Source organism: Falco peregrinus, unplaced genomic scaffold (assembly GCF_023634155.1).
Source record: "Falco peregrinus isolate bFalPer1 unplaced genomic scaffold, bFalPer1.pri scaffold_42, whole genome shotgun sequence".
In the NCBI taxonomy this organism is placed as follows: domain Eukaryota; kingdom Metazoa; phylum Chordata; class Aves; order Falconiformes; family Falconidae; genus Falco; species Falco peregrinus.
This window is the reverse complement of record NW_026599609.1, coordinates 1,659,890-1,679,152: the sequence shown is the minus strand read 5'-3', so window position 1 is coordinate 1,679,152 and position 19,263 is coordinate 1,659,890. Positions and strand designations below refer to the sequence as shown.

Genomic DNA, 19,263 nt, shown 5'->3' with positions numbered 1-19,263 from the left:
AGTTCTTTTCACAACGACATAAACACAGTTCCCATTTAAGTGATTAAAAACTGATAGAAACCGTTTATCAAGAAACCATTTTTACAGTACCTTGTTCTTTTCACTCCCGGTTGTTGCTGCAGGTCTAGAAAACAGAAATATAGTTCAGTACTGAAATGCTTACATTGATTAATGAATAACACTACAGTTGCTTTGAAAACTTCACTGCAGAAATGAATTAAACTAAAATCTAGTAAAACAACTTTGTTAGATGTAGTTGAAGACTGAAACAGTTACTGTCTACCATTATGTCTATTGGAAGGCTATTTTTCCTGCAAGATATTAAGCAAGTAGTTGAAATAACTATTCTCTCAGCTTCACACAAAGTGACAGAAATCTTACAGCTACAGACATGTAGCTCTACGCTTACGTGCATTCCCTGTTTAATACCAGGGGTTTAGCTCTCTTCAGTACTGAGAATCCTTCTCCTACAGGTCAAAGAACTGTAATTTTGGATTCTCTGGTGTCCTGCGTCTGGCTGGGATGCAGTTTATTTTCTTCACAGCAGCCCACGCAGCGCTGTGTGTTAGATTTCTGACCAAAACAGCGGTGATAACACACCAGATTTTTAGCTAGTGCTGAACAGTGTCAACAACTTCTCTTTCTCACTTTGCCACAACCCACACAGGTAAGTTCAGGGTGGGCAAGAAGTCAGGAGGGTACGCAGCTGCAAGAGAAAAGGTGGAGCGGGGAGCAGGGCAAAAAATCCTGAGGTACCTGCAGTGAAAGAGGAATTTTGCTTTCCTGTAAGTCTCTCCTCGCCCTTTTTAAACACATGTAATACTTCTATGCCTGTGCACACACTCATGTAATTAATCAGAATTTGTGCACGTGACCTCGTTGTTGACTTGGCCAGCATGTTCAAGGCACTCTAAACAAAAGTGACGTGTTTGTCAACACAAAGCGCATCAGGTAGTGTGGTCACACGAAAGAATAAGAATCTTCATATGCATCAGATTTGCCAAAAAACCCCAAATACAACAAAAACCCCAAACTTGCCTCCAGCTCTCAGGTCAGTTTTTATCAGTAAGTTTTATTTTCAACATTCCTTATATGCATACCTTCCTTCATCCTGAGACGTTTCACTGGAAGTGCTCTCGTCCGGTACTTGACCATGATTGCCACTGGAAGAGCTCATCTGCTGATGAGCCTTCTGCTTTGAAGGCTGTCTTTTACTTTCCTTTGCACCTTTGGCATTCAGGGCAACTTTAGTGCATTACACGGAAAGAAAGAAAAAAATCACCGAGTGAGTAGGTTTGCAAAAAGTATTTCTGTGAAACAGACATACTTAAGATGATGTCCAGAAACAACTGAGACGACAAATATCTATGATAAAACCACAGACTTGACTGCAAAGATCATGGAAGATGCCCAAGTGCTTAAAAAACCTGCCCCTAGGAGTGAGGGGGACACACGGAATCTGAGCTAGATCCAGGTTAAGCTGGACTATATCCAAATAGCCACGGTACAGAAAGCATCTAGAGCAGAGATTCCTTGAAGGACAGACAGGAAAAAACTCCTGCTTAGGTTTACATAAAAATATGTGTGCCTTCTTTAGACTTTTGAGACTGGTTTGGTAATATCATCTTCTCCTGACAAAGGGCATATTAACTTAATGAAAACACCAACTGCACGGAGATCACTAAAATCACCTAGAAAAGGGAGTAGTAGCAAACCCCAAGTTCCTACTTTTCTTTTCTAGGTGGCCGTTTCCTACAAAAGTAACTGCTTTTTCCAGGCTGCTTTTCTTCCTGGTTTTGAAGATGCATTTTGCCTCAGTATTAACATGTAAATCACAGGAATTTGGGTGGGGTTTGTTTTCTTTTTTTGTCTCCTTTTCTTTTTTTAGAGCAGGCAATAAAATTGAACCTCCATCGTGAGCTTCGTGTTTTCTAAAAAGAAATTTTCTTCGCTTTTTGAGAAGCAGTGGACTACTCACTATGGCTTTCACCCCTGGGGAAACTACTTCAACTACTACAGTATTAGAAAACCTAAGACACTTACATAGCACTACAAATAAGAATTAGAGATTATTTCCTTAGCTGACCCTTTCATTGGCATTTTAATCAATTTTGAGCTCTCCCCAGATGAAAAACTCTTTTTGTTTTTTTCTTCTATAGTGTTTTCATTCTCCATTTTCAAACAGGCGTTCTTCCTTAGAGTAATCTTTTGCTTCATTCGCCAATTAGTCATGTTGCCTGGTGGTGTATTTAATTTATCCAGACATTCCTGTTTTGCCACCGCCTGTGCTCTTGAACATCTTTCTTTGCTTTTTTCTTCTCAACCTATAAAAACAAAGTTAAGCTTCATGTATTTCTTAGTATTTCTAGAAGACAGAAACACCACATCCAAGATGGATTGATTCAGGGTTTACCTTTGAAATAATACAAAATGAAATCTTTTTTTTAATCCATAGAGAAGCATTTTCACAAAATTACACTACAAAGTGTATAATGTCATTGAGAGCTCTTCAAATTCACTCATCATGAAAGACATAACAAAAATACAGCCCTTAGAAAGGAAACAATAGTGTATCTTAAAACATGAACAACAAAAAAGTGAAAGCATTACTGATGGACAGTTAGAAGGACTGCAGCGTTAGTTGTAACACCACCAGAAAAAAATCAAGTGGAACTCTGCTGGGCTACTGCTCCCTGAACAAGGGGAGGAAAGAAAAAAAAAGATCCCAAACCCACAAACACAAATGGTTTCACAGGAGAGAGGAACTTTCACAAAAGACAATGAAGACACACCATGCAGATATCACAGCACATGAATTAATAGTCAAGACCCTGTTCAGAAGCTATTTTCATTCTTTGATTCAGAATCAGAACCGACATATTTATATGGATTTCTTTTTATGGCAATGAAGTGATAACTACTTGCACTGGAACCGAGTGCCACCTGCTGTTAAACTGGAACAATAATGCATTCCGGTTTCCAAAAATGGGGAAAAAGACAACTCTCCACTGCCCTCTTTATTCACCAGTCACCTACTTCCATTAGAACAAAACCCAGTTTGTAGGAAGCATCTTCCCTTCGTGACAAATAGCTGAAGTGAACAGGACCATTGATCCGGAGCGAGATTAAAGAATAAAGGAGTAGCAGGTGAACCACCTCTTTTGGCAGCTGTACCTTCTCTTTCTCCAAAGCCAGGACTACTATTTGCAGCATTCCTACCTTACCCTTAAATCTTCCCCTATCTTGTTTTAGTTCTTCATCAAGATTCCTTTTCAGCATGGCACATGATTGCTGAGCATTTGCAAAAAGACTTTCCATTTCTGTTTCTCCTATTTTGTTGTCGATAAAGCAGTCCCTGGGAAAACCATCACTAAATCCAGAGTCTTTTCCAGGTTCCCTCTCTGTTACAAAAAGTGCATTTTCATCACGTGTAGAAACTGGTCTTATTTTAGGAAAATTATTAGAAACATCATCCAAAAGACTTGGGTTTTAAGCTGTATCTCAGGAAGTATTCACAACCTCCCACTGCATTTCTGCTGCTTCCATCTTCATTCTCTTCCATTTCCATAAGAGGCTTTTTTTTCCTCTCTCTCCATTTGCTAGAGGCACCTTTGCATCATCGATATTATTTGTGCAATCTTCTTCATCCGTACTCCAGGTATTTTCCGTGTTTGCATTTCAGTTATCTTGATCAGAAAGGACACCAAGACTCGGATTACAGTTTCCATTTTGGGTACTCACCCACCTAGCATAAGTTTAATATCTCCAAATTCACCTTTACTTTCTAAGTTGTTACTTGACTCTGTTGCATGAGATGAAACAACATGAGAACTCTTCAATTCATCGCTGAAGCCATCTTCTGACACTTCTTCCACAAGGGAAGTAGTTTTCCCAGCTTCTTTAATTTCACCAAACAGCGGCTTTAGTTCTGCTGTAACGTTTTGAAAACTTGTTTTCAATTCCCTTTTCGCGTTTTCAACCCACATTCTTGCATACCTTTCCTTCCCAAGGTTTTGAACGTAACTGCTTGTCAGCACTGTGCAACTCCTCATTTTCCGATGTAAAATTTCTGCCTTATCAATGGGATTTTCACGTGCTGGTTTTTTCTATCAAGTTGGTAGTTTCTAAAATATATTTATCCTTAAGTAAACAGCTACAGACAGAAAGATTATCAAGAAAAAACAATACAGTTAATCGATGCAATTCCTGTTGCAAACTCATCCTATAATAGAAATAAGGCATTTTGAAAGCCATTTTTATAATAAAAATCAAGGGATACTAAATGAAAGGTTCACTGCGTCACCATCTTCTTAACAAGAGAAGGACTCGGAAACAACAGTTTCTTGGGTTAGATTTGCCTAGGCATTAGCGCTGCTTCTACCTTTTCGCCCGCTCGCTTTCTGTAACTGCCGGCATTTGTCACAGAGCATGTTTATTTTTCACGCTTTATTGCTTTAATACCATTTTTCATTAAAACTGCCAACATTTTTCTCACCCACCCTCCTCCCTCCATCGCACTCTACTGTCTGGCATTGCACAGTCCCCGGCCGTCTAAGCTAACCCAAGGGGAATGAACATGACAAGCTTTTTACCGTTCACCACACAGAGAACTGGCTAAGGGAGGATTATTTCTTCACCCAAGCTTCAGAAACAATAAATTCCATTCCAAGGTGCAAAGGAAAGGATTTATTAGGGAAACCTGCCTGCTCCTGCCCTCACCCCAGGAATCAGGAACCCAAGCTTGCAGGAAAACCGCACCACGCCTTAACCCTACCCAGCCCCCTCAAGCCCCTGTCCCCACGCTGTTTCTCAACAGCCCCGACTGCTTCTGCCCCGTGTCACAGTCCTGCCCACACGCTCCCTCCCCACACGCCTCCTCGGCTCGTGGTGCCTTCTGAACAGGGCCTGCAGCCCTGGTGTCCCAGCGGGCTGAGACCCTCACGCTCCTCGCGCTCCCCTCTTGTCAGCCAGGCCCTGTTCTCCCGCGGCAAAGACCCCTCCGCTCACAAGAGGGAAGGAGCACCTCAGCCAGACACCACCTGTCTCACCCTCCCCCTTCCCAAGCTCACTGGCCAACTACTACCGCCTTGCAACAGGCTTAAGTCCTGCGCTTTGCCTGCTAGAATTAGGCACGTCCCTCTCTCGCGATGCCCGGCTGTGGGGTGGAAATCATTTGCTACGCTGTCCCTTCGGGTGTTCCAGAGGACGCCAGACCCCCGCTGTGCAGCCCTGCCCCGCACGCCCGCCACAAGCAGGACGCCTGCCTTATTCCCCTCTAGGATACCCTCTGAGAAACCCTTTTCAAACACTTCACGTGGCCAAACAAGAGCGTATTTTGCAGAGGCTGGCGCAGCATCAGAAAGGTCACCACATTTCAAGGCGTTCTCTTTGATCTTTGTCTTACAAAGAGGAAGACCGGCATGTTTAATCAATCAGATCAGCGTATTATAGACAAATCTCCCTCTTCACTTGAACGTGCGTTTTGCACAGGCAAAAAAACCCCCATTTGCCCGCACTGTTTCTCAGCAGTGCACAAGAGGAAAAACACCGCTCAAAATTTAAGCAAACCAACTGAAACCAAATCAGTGTAACAGCAAGCATCCGGCATAGTGACAAGGATTTTACGCCACCATAAGAAGACTGTATCCAACTTTACTTCAGACTGTGATACAGCCTTCACCTACAGGACTCTCCCTTCAGCATTATTCACTGACTGGTAAGTTTTCTTTACCTTCGTGTATAGTACAACTTACTGAATCAGACTGTAATCCAAAATACTTGGGTTTACATACCCACACCCCATAATATTCAATGGCATCCTTCACGTCTTCTTTCTCAGCTGATGATGACGTATGAAAGGTAGATCTCACGTGCAGTGAAAAACCACACATTTTTATAACCAGCATGACTTAATACTACTTATTTACACCTAGAGTGCATCTTGAATCATCCTACTTGTGACAAAAATCTTAACACAAAATAAAACATCCCCTCAAATTTGTGCACTCCTAGAGAGAAAATTGTAGGACAAGGCCTCAAGGACAAGAGTCCAAGTACTGATAGCCTGATGAATAGAGACTTGTTAGAACTTGTAGGGCACAAGCCCTGGGAGCAAAGGAACAAGCTAACTGCAGGCCCCTGAGCCGTCACAGTTGAGGAGGCAACCAGACGGACAGAGAAACAAGTAGCCAGATAAGGGAACGGATGGCGCCGATATGTAATTAAGAAAGCCGCGTAGAAAGAAACTCCCTAACCTTGGAATAAAAATTATTGCTAGGTCAAGATAAACTAGTAAGTATCTATTGTTCTAACGGTGCGCCTTAAATATCAACCAATCAGTGTTTTTTACGCTTAAGATTTAACCAATCAGTGTGTAATATGTAGAAGGTAGAAACATATCTAATTGTAAGAAAATCACTAATAAATGGACACTTGCTTGCATCAAGCTGCGTCCCGTCTCTTCATTCGCCGCAGTGCAGCCCATCTGTGGCTGCACAGAGCACAGGGCACGCTGGCCAAGTGCCACTCTCCCTGTAACGTCCCTGCTTACCTGGGGGGCTTGTGGGTGCCTATTTAACACACCCCAACACCCCACCCCACCACACCCCACTAATCTAGCCTAAATGCTTAAGGCAGCATCAGCCTCCTCTTTCTAGCCCAAAATTTAGGTATCGGAGCACTGTGGAGCCTCTTTGCAGCCAGCAAAAGGAACAGGCACTTGGAGAAGAGTATTATTCTCGTCCCAAGAGGACTCCGACAGCAACAGCGCTTTGAAAAGGCTTAGTTTCTCTCCCATTTATAAGAATGTAGCCAGTTTCAGACACACGCACTAGGATCCGCGAATGCCCCCTTCCGAGCTAAGCTCTTTCAGGTAGCACACGCAATTTATCCCACCCAACCTCAGCCAACTTCTCCTCCTCTCCCGCTCAGAGCTGCTCCTGCAGGCACCCTCGCTCGCTTCTGCCTCGGGCTGCCGCCGCCGCAGTGCTGGCAGACCGCAAGGAAAGCGGGTGGGGGAAACGAGGGAAGAGCGAGCGCCTCTAGTAAAGAGCGGCCCAGCAGGGGAACCGGGGAAGACGAGCAAACTGATGGATGATACAGGGCAAAGAAACTCGGCAGCTCCTCCAGGACTCCCAGGCAGAAGGGAAATAAACCAGCACCATTAATTCAGTCGAGGAGTTGCTAACAAGCTACCGCCAAGGTTTTCCACTCTGGCGAGAGAATAGTCCATAGCGAGTGGAAAGGTAAGCAACGTTATTGCAAACAGAAATGTGTTTATACTTGTAATGTAGCATTTTCCAGCAGGAGGCTTCTGGGACCCGCTGTTTCCCTCCAGCTCATTCTTTGATAAAGTACGGAAATAAATATATTCCAACTAAAGACAAGTCAGGGACAACCTAGCAACTGGTTTCCATTTGGGTGGCTTCTGAGGGTATCTAACGACTTTCAAACGGCCATAGAACACTCCTAAAGGAGTTCCTGTGGCTTCGGTGAAGCAGAGCCAGGACCTCGAGCACTGAAGAACAACTAGCCTGAAGGACTACAGCAAAACTCCTTGCCGAGCCCACGTGGGAAGCAGGAGCCGAGAGATCCCTACCTGAAGCGGAGGCCCAAGTTGAGCTCCGGAGCAATGGGTTTGTCGGTGACAATCGTTGTGCCCGTGCCGACAGCCTGGACGGGGATGACGCAGGTGTGGCTGTTCTCTATGGACACCTTCACCTCATCCTCAAATCTCTCGGTGTCGTCCAAGTTTGCTATGATGGCCACAGACACCTCGCTCTCGGGGGGGGATCACTCCTTTACTGGGTTCAATCCTCCAGCGCGAGCGTTTGCCAGCCTGTAAGATGAGCCAAACAGTAACTTAGGATGGAAACCATGGACCCTGGTCTCCTGCGGGATGCAGAAAAAGGATTAAAGACATGAGGGTAAAAACCACGAAGGCTTCGTTCCCCCAACTCGGAGCTACAGTGCCTGGAAACAGCACCCGTGCAGGAGCTCATACAACCTCTATTTTACCCTCCCTTAACAGACCCAGCTTTGTCCGACCCAAGGGATGCTCACCCTCAGGAGAATGCTACTGTCCCTCCAGCCTCCCTCTTGGAGGGCACACCCAGGGAAGCCACTTGATATCTCCTGGCTTCCCGACAACGGTGGCCGGCTCTGCCGTAAAGGCTCCAGGCCACAGGAAGCCAGGACTGCTCCAGTCCCCCCGCAGCAGCCACACGGCTGGGGGATACTGCTGAGACCCCAAAGAATAACTTTGCAAAAGCGGTTGATAAAACCCCAAAGTCTTCTTTCCCAAGAGTCAGGCTTCTCAACAGCCCCTCGAGGGCTGCAGCCCTCTGTTCCCACGGATCATCACCTGCAGTGAGGTGCCCCAAGGCCCTCTGCTTTGGCAAAGTCAGCTCTAAGTGTTTATAGCAGGGCAGCGAAACAAGAAGCAGAAAGAAAACCACAAGACATGTGCCCTGTGGGCATGGCCTGGGCTTCCCAAGCACTCTTTTCCTCTGGGTCCTCACGGGCCTCCCTCTACGGATGGGGCAACAGAGGCGCCGGACCCCTCCAGCCCACCTAAAGCCACATTCACAAGGAGCAAGCTCGCAGAGGAGAAATGCACGCAGTGCTCCCGGGCCAGCAGGAAATGCACGGGGATGCAGACATGTGGCTTTCAAGTGTCCGTCACAGCATCAGTGCTACATGCACCACAGTTCAGCGCTGTGTTTGGGATGACAGGCACCACTCATCCAAAACTCTACAGTACTGTCGAGAAGAGGGTTACTTTCCTTTCCTTTTTTTTTTTTTTTTTCCCTTTAAATAGAAACCAACGGTGTGCTCAGAGGCCTGACATGATAAAAGCAAGTGCTCGATCCAGGTGAAGTTAGCTCGAGTTTCCGTCCGGCGGGCTGGCAGCTCTGAGCTCTAACAGGACACCAGCCAGCCCAAGGGAGAAGAGCAGCAGAAAACCAAGCAGCACTTTGAAGCCACAGAAACATTTAAAATAACACTCCAAAATGACCTCTGCTGACAAGGTGAAGGCTAGCTGGAGGCCAGGGAAGCGATAACTTGCTGAGCATTCAGGGTCCCAGCAGCAAGTGTAGATGCCCCAGCTACGCTAACTCCTTAGGCTGGCTGTGCCCTCCGCGTAGAGCAGGTCAGGGCTGCATGCCTGCATCCCATAACGGAGCGTGCCAAAGGCATCAAAACGATTCCAGGCACCGGCAACATTTATACACTCAGCTCCATTTAATTTGTCCTCTAGGGCTTCAAAAAAAGAGTCTTGAAAAAGCAAGACGAGACTGGGATGGAGGCAGGTGGCTGCCACGGGGTAAACACTGGGGCCTCGCTGACCACGGAGGATTCCCACCAACCCTCCCCTGTGGTCCCTGCAGCTGGTCGCCGGCCTCGGAGGCATCGGCTGCGCTGCCGCCAGCCAAGGGCTACCCAGCCAGCTCATTCACACCGAGCCAGTGGGCGTTAGGTTTTCACTGACGTTAATGTACAACTTCTCCTCCGATTCACGCTGACACCGAGCAGCTTGCTTGAAAAGGAGACCCGACAGCTCTGCTCCAGAGGTGAATCTGCAAGTCTGCTATCTGACAAAGCTCATTTATCACAGCTTGGCAACGAGCCGGGCAGTAAATTGTACCCAAGGAACTATTACTGAGGAACAATGACAGGCTGTCTCGATGGAGCCAGACTCGCAGTGTCCCAGGGTGACCCAGCGCAGACCCACCGTGCCCTGCCAGGCCAACAGCCCACTCCGGAGGAGCACAATTTGCATCGCGTCCTCCTCCTTTCCGTTAGCATCTGGTGTGGGTCCCAGGGGCAGCACAGTGCACCACTGAACAGGAGACCTGCCAGGACCAAAAGGCTCTGCCGGACCAGCTCCGCTCAGGTTTTTAGGTCAGCTTCTGCCTACACTGGTCCAGGCTGTGTCCCAGAGACAAGAAATCCCTTGGGAACACGCTAAAAGCATCCGTCCCCCTGCTCTGAAGGCCAAAATCTAACTTCTGATAAGATCCCTGCTCCTTGCTTAGGCTTGAATGCTCCAGAACACGATGCAATAGCTGCACATGCTGGGCAGACAAAGACAGCGGCTATTTCTGTCCTTGCAGGAGCCTGCACCACTGGACGCCAGAGTCGGAGCGCCAGGCAAGGGCTGGCATCAACCGCTTCGAGAAGCTCAGCGCTGAGATCGTTAGCTTCTCCTGGGACAGATTTCCTTGGGAATAAGCTGCCAACGTTTGCTTCTAGCGGGCACCAGCGCGCATCAGAGATGGACGGCTGGATGGCTGCCCCAAGGGATGGCCGAGGACCCACCACGCTGCCCTCTGCAAGTTACTTTGAGCCCATTAAGTGAAGCCATCTGGTCATTCCGGCCTTGCACGAGTGAAAGAAGCAGCAGAACTCAACATGAAAAATGCAGCCGTACTTTACCAAGCCATAGCTCTGGCGAGAGAGCGCTCACACCTCGCCAGGTGGATCCACCGCCCCCGGTGGGGGTCACGCACGAAGGGGAAATAACCCCCCACCACATCAGCTGCGCACGGAGCCTTGTCCCAGGGGCTTTAGCTGTCCTAAGGGGCGGGAGCCTGTGCTCTTCATAGCAGAGTGACTCCTCACCCGCACAAACTGCCAGTGGCAGAAAGAGCCCAGAAGCACCCTAAGGCCCACAGGGTGGGGATCAGAGCACAAGGCTGGCCGGATGCTCCCACCAGCCACCAGCCTCCTCCCAGCACCTCGGCACCAGCATCTCCTCGGCAAAAGCAGGGGGACCGCTTTGGTTGAGCCTCTGCCCCAGAGCACCAGCAAGGAGAAGTTTTGTGAAATCGAGGCAGAGCTTCTAAAGCCAGTGGGGGAAAAAAAAAAAAAAAAAAAAAAGAAAAGAGAAGAAAAGAATTAAAAGTGTGGCACTCACTGCCACCGACAACGGAGCCCAATTTGTCACACTTGCTTCAGCTAACAGCAGCTGCTGAGTGAGCCAACGAAGCTTGTCTCCATTTGTGTCCCCTGGCCATTGCTCAGCCCTCCAGGTCCCATCCGCCCTCCCCGCTGGGCTGGGGAGACCAGTGCCACCACTCTGCACATCGGGGCTCTCCAGCCAGGACACGGACACGGCTTGGCCAGCTGCTGCCAAGCACAGGATTGAACAACCAAAATCCTCCTGCTTTTCCCTTGGGAAGAGAGCTCAGCTGAGTCACTCTGGCCTGTAGCAGCGTAACTGCCTTGAAGACTTCTACCCTTCTTGAACCCCGTTGGCCAGCGGGTGCAGCACAACGCGACAAGTTCCCTTTTCCTAGATGAGCAGAGTAACAATTTCTTCCATTACTGAAACACAGCAATTTTGAAAGACCCTGAAGATACCGGATGCCATAAAATCCAAACTCTTCCCTGAGGCCAGGTTTCAGGCACCTTTTCCAAGGTCTCCTCCAAACCTTTGCTCCCCCTTTTAAGGCCCACGTGCCCTGGACCTAAGCCTGAGTGACACTGGGAGGGACACAGCCTTCTACCTTCCTCGGCTTTTGGTACAACCCCTCACCAGCATGAGACTGGACGCTCCTGGCCACGAGCCATGTTCACGACTGATGCTGTGTGTTTCCAGACCCTGTCAGCTACAACAAAGGGCTCCGGCAAAACCAAACTGGGTGGAAATGCACAAACTGGTACCGCTGTATAAGCAAAACACAGCCTTTAAAGCCAAACCAAGGGTTTCATTCTAAAGGTGAGCTTTTGGAGCACCATGAGGCTCTGGTGGGACAGCTCAGGAAAGAGTTAAGCCTAACCATCTTCAAAACTTCTGCTCACCTTGGAAGAGGCCACATATGCAGGGCTAGTGCTGCCCGTGCCCTGGAAAGTTAATTTAACCCTAATTTCTAAACAGCACTGCAGATATCATGAGAAGGGCGCAGCACTGTCTGCCTCTGTCTCACTATGAGCAAACACTGACAGGCTGGCTAATTATTCAGCTGCTTTGGGGGCGGGGGGGGGTGGGTGATTTACAGTAGATTTGAAAACCACCCTCTTGCTGATTGAAGTCTGCTCTGACTTCAGCGAGAGTAGCTGGGGAGAACTGCAGACAATGCTGACGTGCTCTTCAAAGCCTTCACTGCCCGCAACCTGCACGGTTTGCTCAGAGAGCAACAGAATCGCCCGTCAGCCAGACCCAGAAACAGAGCCACTAAAGCAGCATCGGCACTGTTTGGAAGTTTATCTCCGTGTTTTGCGGTCCTTCCATATGGCCATTTCATTAATAAAAGCAATGTCATCAAAAGCTTGAGGGAATAAACAATGAAATTAGTAAATGAAACAAATCCTGCACTACAGGGGAGCAGAGAGTATGGGAACTGCGTGTTCTGCCCTTGCTTACACCGCACCTGACCAAGGGCCTTTATACGCTGCCTGAAAAATCCATGGAGTTATCCACAGCGAATCCCAGTGACAAGATAACCAGGTACAGCTTTTTTTTTTAAAAAAAAAAAAACAACCAACCAAACAAATCCTGGTCTATGCTGCAAGGTCAGCTCCAGTTGAATGTGGCAGCAGCTCATCCCTGGGAACGCAGAAGGGGATCTGCACTGAGCCACCAGGCACCCTCCTGAAGACAACCCAGCTGGCTGTACAAGCACTGCTGGAAACCAGGCAGCAGCGAGCTTCACCTGGAGCACAGGGCTCTGCATCAGGGAGCTCAGGGCTCAGGCTGAAGGAGACAGGACCCCGCATTACGACTGTCATGAGAAGAGGCAACCCCAAGGAAGCTTTTCTGTCTCCTCCTCGTTACAAGGCACTGGGAAACCATTTGCCACCCTGCGGTAGCACGTAACAGACCCAGCACGGGGGTTATGCAGGCAGAAGAAAGCTGCCACTGATTAAAAAACCTTACACCCTAGGCCTGTCTTCTCTTTCCTGATCACAGAGACGTGATACGCAGCTGCCTTCTGTGATGCCAAGAGATGTCAGCCTTAGCAGCCACACAAAAGATCCCCGAGAAGACAGCATGACAAAGAACAAGTAGGAAATGATCTAAGAACGATGCTTTTTCCTTTCTGCAGGGAGAGCAAACACTTCCATCTATCCATAACAAGCCTTTGGCACTTGTCAATATGGCAAAAATCAGGCACTTCGGGAGGCAGGAAAAGAAGATGACAGCGGAGCAAGGAGGAGAAACAGCCACTTTTATCAGCAGGTTACATCAGCCCCCTGCTAAGCTGCAACAGCTCCTTCATGTTGACCCATTGCTCCAGTCTTTTTTTACCCAAGACAGACACAAATCCCCCCCTCGCTGGATCCAGAGGATTCCCTAGCAGGCTGGGCTGCCTGGCAGCTGGGAAAGCAATCTGACAGGGAAAAGCACACCCGACAGACACAGGATTCACTGGGTGAGCACAGGACGACACACTGGTCCCAAGGGTAGCAGATCTGCAGACACCCTGGCAAGCAGGGATAAGCCAACCGAGGACGCAGGTATGCAGTCCCTACACCCCTCTTCCAACCCAAAAAGCCCCGTCTCAACACACAGATTGGGCGGGTTTTTATTTATTTTCTTCTGGTGGCAGAGATGCTCCCTGCTGCTCCCTGCAACTGAGAACAGAACAGACACAACTCACCCAGCAGAGAGGAGAGGGGTACAGGGAAGCTGGTGCCTGAGGGGAACTGCAAGTAATTCCTGAAGTCACTGTCCCAAAGTGAAGTTCACCACAAATCATGCTGGCTTGCTCAGGTAATGATCTTGTCTCCCCCAAAGCCAGCAGCAAGCTTGCCTTAACAGGAAGAGCAATTATCACTCGAGGGTTAAGAGTACCATCGAGGTGGCAGCACGGCCACCTGCATTACAGCATCTTCCTTTTCTGTTTCAAACAAGACACCAGCCTTTCGTTTGCCCTGTTGCTGCCCCTCAAATTAACCTCATTCAGTTTGTCAAGCTGCCCGTCAGTGCGCATAACATTCCCGATGCAACGCTCCTGCGAAAATTTCAGTCAATAACTCGCTCTTTCAAGTGGAGACCATGATCTCTGAGCCTCACAGCCACCGTTTGCAGATTGGCCAACAAACGGGAGACAGGGAAATCACGGCTCACCCCCCTGCAGCAACCTCCAAGCAGGAACCAGAGCAGCGGCTTTGGCGCTTTAGAGGACACAAGGCTTGGGTTCAGGGACACGGGGGAATGAAGGATGCCCGTGTCACCCATCAGCTGGGCTAAGGCACAGCCCAGCCTGCTCCGCTCTCAGATGGACACGTGCGCGCCACCCTGACGCCCGACTGCATCCCAGGCTTTATCTCCACTATTATTCAGTCCCCTCTGCTTCCCGTCAAGGAGCTGCCAGGCAGCGTAAGGCAGCCAAGGGCAAAACTTCAACTGGGGCAGCAAAAGAGCGGCAGAGCAGGCAGCTGCTGAGGGCCAGGGCGCAGCTCGGGCACATCTCGCCCACGCCCGCGCTGCTCCCATCAGGCAGCCTCAGCAGCACCGTGCCCGGAGTCTGCCTGAAGAGCCCTTGGTGAAGCGGCTGATGGAGCAGGTTCCCAGGACCTGCCTCCTGGCACGTCTCCATGAGAGCAGCAGCTGCCCTGAAAAGCAGAGATGCTCACCATGGGGGAACTCGGCCCCGTGGAGTCAGCAGGGGGGATCATCACACACACAGAGTCACAGAGCGGCTGGGGCTGGCGAGACCTCCGGAGATCATCTGGTCCAAGCCACTGCTCAAGCAGAGCCCGTCTTTATTGCAGGGAAAGAAACCGTCCCTGAGCCGCCTCGTGTTACTGCTCTAGTGACCGATCAGCCCCAGGACTGGCAGAGATGGCGGTGAAGCACGACAGGCTTTATTGCCCAGTCCCATGGGTTAGGGCCCTGAGGCAACGGAGGGGCAGATGTACCCTGCAAGCCCCCCGGCTACACCGCGAGCTGCCCGGGGAGGAGGGAGGCATTGCACCGGGGCAGCAGGACCCGAACAGCTCTGCGGGTCACTGCCTGCGACAGGCATGCAAACCCATCATTTCAACACCAGTACCAGCCATCCCTGGTGGCTTGCTCTCGCCACAGGTGGAAAGCAGGTTTTCATGGTGGATTCAAAGAAAGCTGCCCCGGGAATCCCTCCCCCACTTGGAGGTTACCTTTGTCCCCCAAACAGCTGGAAAAGCAGCAAGGAGGAAATTCGCCCCCCCTCCCCCTTGGCCCAGGAGGCTGAGCCTGGCCTCTCGCACGCTGCCTGATGCTTTACCCGCAGACCCAACCAAGCCCACAGAGCCAGGCCTGGGTGAACCAGCTCCACAAATCCAGCCCGCCTAGCGTGGAGCAGAACAAACCTCCTCCCAACCCTGTTTTTAAGCCCCTCACAGATCCCACCTCCAGTGAGCGGCACATCCCACCCAGCCTCCGCACAGGAGCCCTCCCTGGCTGCACCAGCCCTGCCCCCCCCGCCAGGGCAGCGACCCAACCGCCTCCTGCCACGCAGCTTGTCAGCTGCAGCCTCCATCAGTTCAACGGCCTTTCCCTGCGGCTGGCCCCCGGAGATGCTCTGCAACGCGACGGAGCCCACACGCTCTGTAGCTACACAACCCTTACCGTTATATTTTTGTGCAACACCACAGCTGGTTGGGCCCCCAGCAGGTGTGAAACTCACCTCACCACAGGCAGGCTGAGGACAAACTTCACACCCCAGACTCTGTCACAAACAGCAGTCTGACACAAAGCAAACGCAGACCTAATGGGGAAAGCGTCGGGAAATCCATGCCCTTCCAGGAGCAAAGGGCCACAGGGGCCTCTTGATCTCAGAGCTCCAAAGACACGACTCTCCGTTAAATACCACCCAGAAAACAGAGGGAAAACTTGTAAAGATGATCCAGACTCATTTCTGCACAAACATCTATGCAAGCTGTCTATTTTACTGAGGGGTGCCCCAGCTAAAACTGCCCCCAGAGCCAGGCTCCTCTCGCTGCGTTGGGACGGAATATCTTGCTTTCTCTCCGAGACAGCAATATGGAAACGTTGCATGTAAAAATCAGGCCACAGGCTGCTACAGACCAGTCAATTTTCATTGGGAAACAGCCCCACAGATACTTACCATCTCTACACAGAAGGATGCAGGGATGACAGCCTGATTGGAGAGGTGGAGAGTTTTGGACGCATCTTGTAGAACTTCAATACTGCCAAAATTTATCTCACTCAGATGCACGTAGACAACCTGTTCTTCTCCAATGCTCACTAAACAGATATTCTGCTCCAGGAAGCAGGTAGGAAAGAAAAAAGAAAAACAGGGGAAGTTAAAAAATATGTGACAGCTTTAAGTGTCCTCCTGGACGGGGCGATAAGTACGGCTGTTGGAAGTTTTCAGTGTTGCAAGGCTGAAACAGAAGGCCTGGGGCAAGTGCAGGCTCGGGAGTGACCCCATCTGAAAGCCACAAGCTCCCGTTCTCAGGGGACAGAGAAACCCTGGGTCCCACGCTCTCCTTTCCAGACCTCCTCCACAGTTAGCTCTCCTTTCTCTGCCTTGTGCCTGCTCCCGCTCCTTCTGCCGCTCAGCCTTGCCCCAAACCTCCCTGACCGCTGCTGCTGCACAGCGACACTTGGACAGTTACTTCTCTGACATTCCCAAAAATGCACCTCTGAAAACCAGCAGAAGCCAGAAGCGAAGCAGGCTCTTCAGAGCAGAGATCGTGCAAGTTATGGCCTCTGATGTGTGCTTATGTGTATTCCTGGTATGGCATGAATAACAGGCATTAATTATTCATTACATCATTCAAGTGGTGTTTTTTCTCTTGACAGTCAGACCCAAAAGCTTTCTCCTTGCAGAACTGGCACAGACTACTGGAGGAGGAACACAGATCCCTTTGCTAAACCACCTTCCCACATCATTAAAAACAACGAGAATTTGTCCACTCTTGCGGTGGATTTCACTGGTTCCAAACACCTCAACACTTCAACAGGATCTGAATGCATAGAACTCCCAACACTGACCAGACGCCGTAGGATTCACTGGAGGGCACAGAGTACGATTTAACCGAAAAAGAAACCAGCTTCCACGATGTAAAACCTTTAATGATGTCTGGCTCAAGGAAGTGGTATTGACAGCTGTCAGAATCACCAGCCCAACTCGGCCAGAAGCAGCAGCATCCAGAAATGCTCATCCCTTGACAGGGCACTGCTGCGTGCAACTAAGAGCCAAAAAACTCACCTACCAAGGCTGGGGCCTCCAAAATAAGGAACTGAAGCCATGCACGATGATGCATGTCCGGGCGATGCTGCCCAAAGCTCCCGGGAAGGAGGAGCTGCAGGGAAGAGCTGCGCCTCGCCAGCCAGCTCAGCTCCCCGGTGACAGCGGGACAGCAGCAGCAAAGGCAGGGCAGAGCCCTTTGGAGATGAGCGGAACAACATCTGGAGGATGCCCAGGAGAGCTGCCTTCTGTCAGCCTGTGTACTAACACCACGCATCCTCACCACCAAGGAGAGGGCTTCAGAAACCCCAACCCCTTCATCTACAGGGTTCTAAAAGGGACAAGGAAAATGACATTCAACAGCGTTACAGGCAACATGGCACAGGGAAAGGCAGCAACAAGTGATGGCAGCTCTGCCACCAGTAACGCCAGCGCTGGGATTTACCAGCTCCTTCATGCAGATGCCACACGCCAGACTGGAGCTGGCACGCGGTCACCTGCAAACCAAATACCCAACAACAGAGCTGTGGAGGGACTCTGCACAACCTGGATGAAAGATCTGTACCACGTTCCAACTGTAACGGTGGTAAAGACCAGGCATCGACACTGGGCACCCCAGCCTAAGGCAAGAACGAGCTTTGAAGTTCTATTGGAACACGCAGCCATTCCCAAGGTCAGACTTGCAGCCGTACGGGTAGGATCTGCCACCAGTGCAGGACACGTAACAAGACAGCCAGCTCTTCTGCCAGCCCAGAAAGCTTTGGGTGCGTCAGCTACCAGGGAACTACTGGAACTGCACTGCAACCTGAAGACAGACCTATAGAAAATGCAACGCAGCTAGTCCTTTCTTTAGGCACAGCTACGCTTCTCCAGCTGAAATGCTCGCCCTTTGCGCAAAACATTGACACGCTCACGTCCAAATAGAAAAGATTAAGGTAAGGTCAACTTTCAATTTATAAATTGTTAGCCCAAGGGTAAAAGCTTTTCAAGGGACCTGTAGTTCAAAATCCAGCTGACATTTAAACAACTGGTTATTCCAGTGGGGAGAAGCCCTCCTCTTTCGGGGAAGCATGCCTTCTGTTTGCAAGCAACTGTTTTGTCAAACTTGAGACTTCCCTGCAAAGCCTGCATTGCCTGGCCTTGCTGTTGACTGGTTTACATGCACACCCCCAGCAGCCTGGGTTGAGATGATCGGTGGCATCCAGGGGATTTGGCATCATCGTTTCAATTCGGTTTATAAAAAGTTTATATCCCTGCAATTGTTTTCAAAATGTCAGCCTTCCTTTCTGTTACAGAAAGCTTCACGTTCTCGGGAATCCTCTGATATCCCCTTCCGTGCTCAGAGAGAGGACAAGACATTTTAAAACAGCTGCTTCAAAAGTTAGTATCCTTTTAAATTAAAGTTTAATTAACTAAATTTGTTCTCGATTTCAGCCAGTGGAAGCCAGGACACCAGATACAACATTCTCTTGCCTACACTTTGTTGTTGCTGCTGTATATGCCTGAATGCAAATGTCCTGTAGGAGCCTTTAGTCCAGGAATGCTTCGCCTCACCCCTTTTCAAGCTTGGTAGGGAAAAAAAAAAAAAAGAGAAAAAAGCCTGTGCTCCAGATGCAAGCAGTGTGGAGTCTCATGCGTCTTTGGCTGGGGCTTTTGGCAAAGAGATGTGATGGATATTTCTCAGGCGGGATGGACCTGACTTTCAGGAAAGCTTAAATCCAGCTTTACAGAAATCATCATTTCAGCACGGTCTCTTACACCGCTCCTGCTTTTAGCAGCATTCAGCGATGTCCCCGTGAGCTCCTGAACAAGAGTTCTAATGAAGCAGCAGTTGCTGCTCATCTCGTAACGCACGAGAGCGAGAGACCCAGGAATTGCTCTGGGTTTCAGACTGGGCTTGTTATCCCGCCTCACACGTCCGTAATTAAACACCATCTCAGACACTTAGATTTCCACCTAAGAGGACACCACCCTTCTCTAGGCATTAGCTGCTACTTATGCCATGAATCCCTTCTTTCCGTGTCCGCACCAGCCACGTATTGTCACGTTCTCCTTTTCCCTGGCAGAACCCCTGAACACTTTATGCCCACCAAGATGAGTCACACAAAGGCACGCGTCT

At 49.6% G+C, this 19,263-nt stretch overlaps 1 long non-coding RNA gene and 1 pseudogene across 1 annotated transcript; both read right to left on the bottom strand.

Annotated features, from left to right (window-relative positions):
• Positions 1-1,150: 1,150 nt before the first annotated feature.
• On the bottom strand, positions 1,151-5,864 carry LOC129783510 (uncharacterized). Its single transcript, XR_008745318.1, has 3 exons — positions 5,793-5,864; positions 2,087-2,324; positions 1,151-1,245 (listed from the first exon to the last, which is right to left on the bottom strand). It is a non-coding gene; the product is annotated as an uncharacterized LOC129783510 (long non-coding RNA).
• A 1,641-nt stretch (positions 5,865-7,505) lies between these two features.
• LOC129783466 (hydrocephalus-inducing protein homolog) overlaps positions 7,506-19,263 on the bottom strand; it is a 66,584-nt pseudogene continuing 54,826 nt past the window's right edge.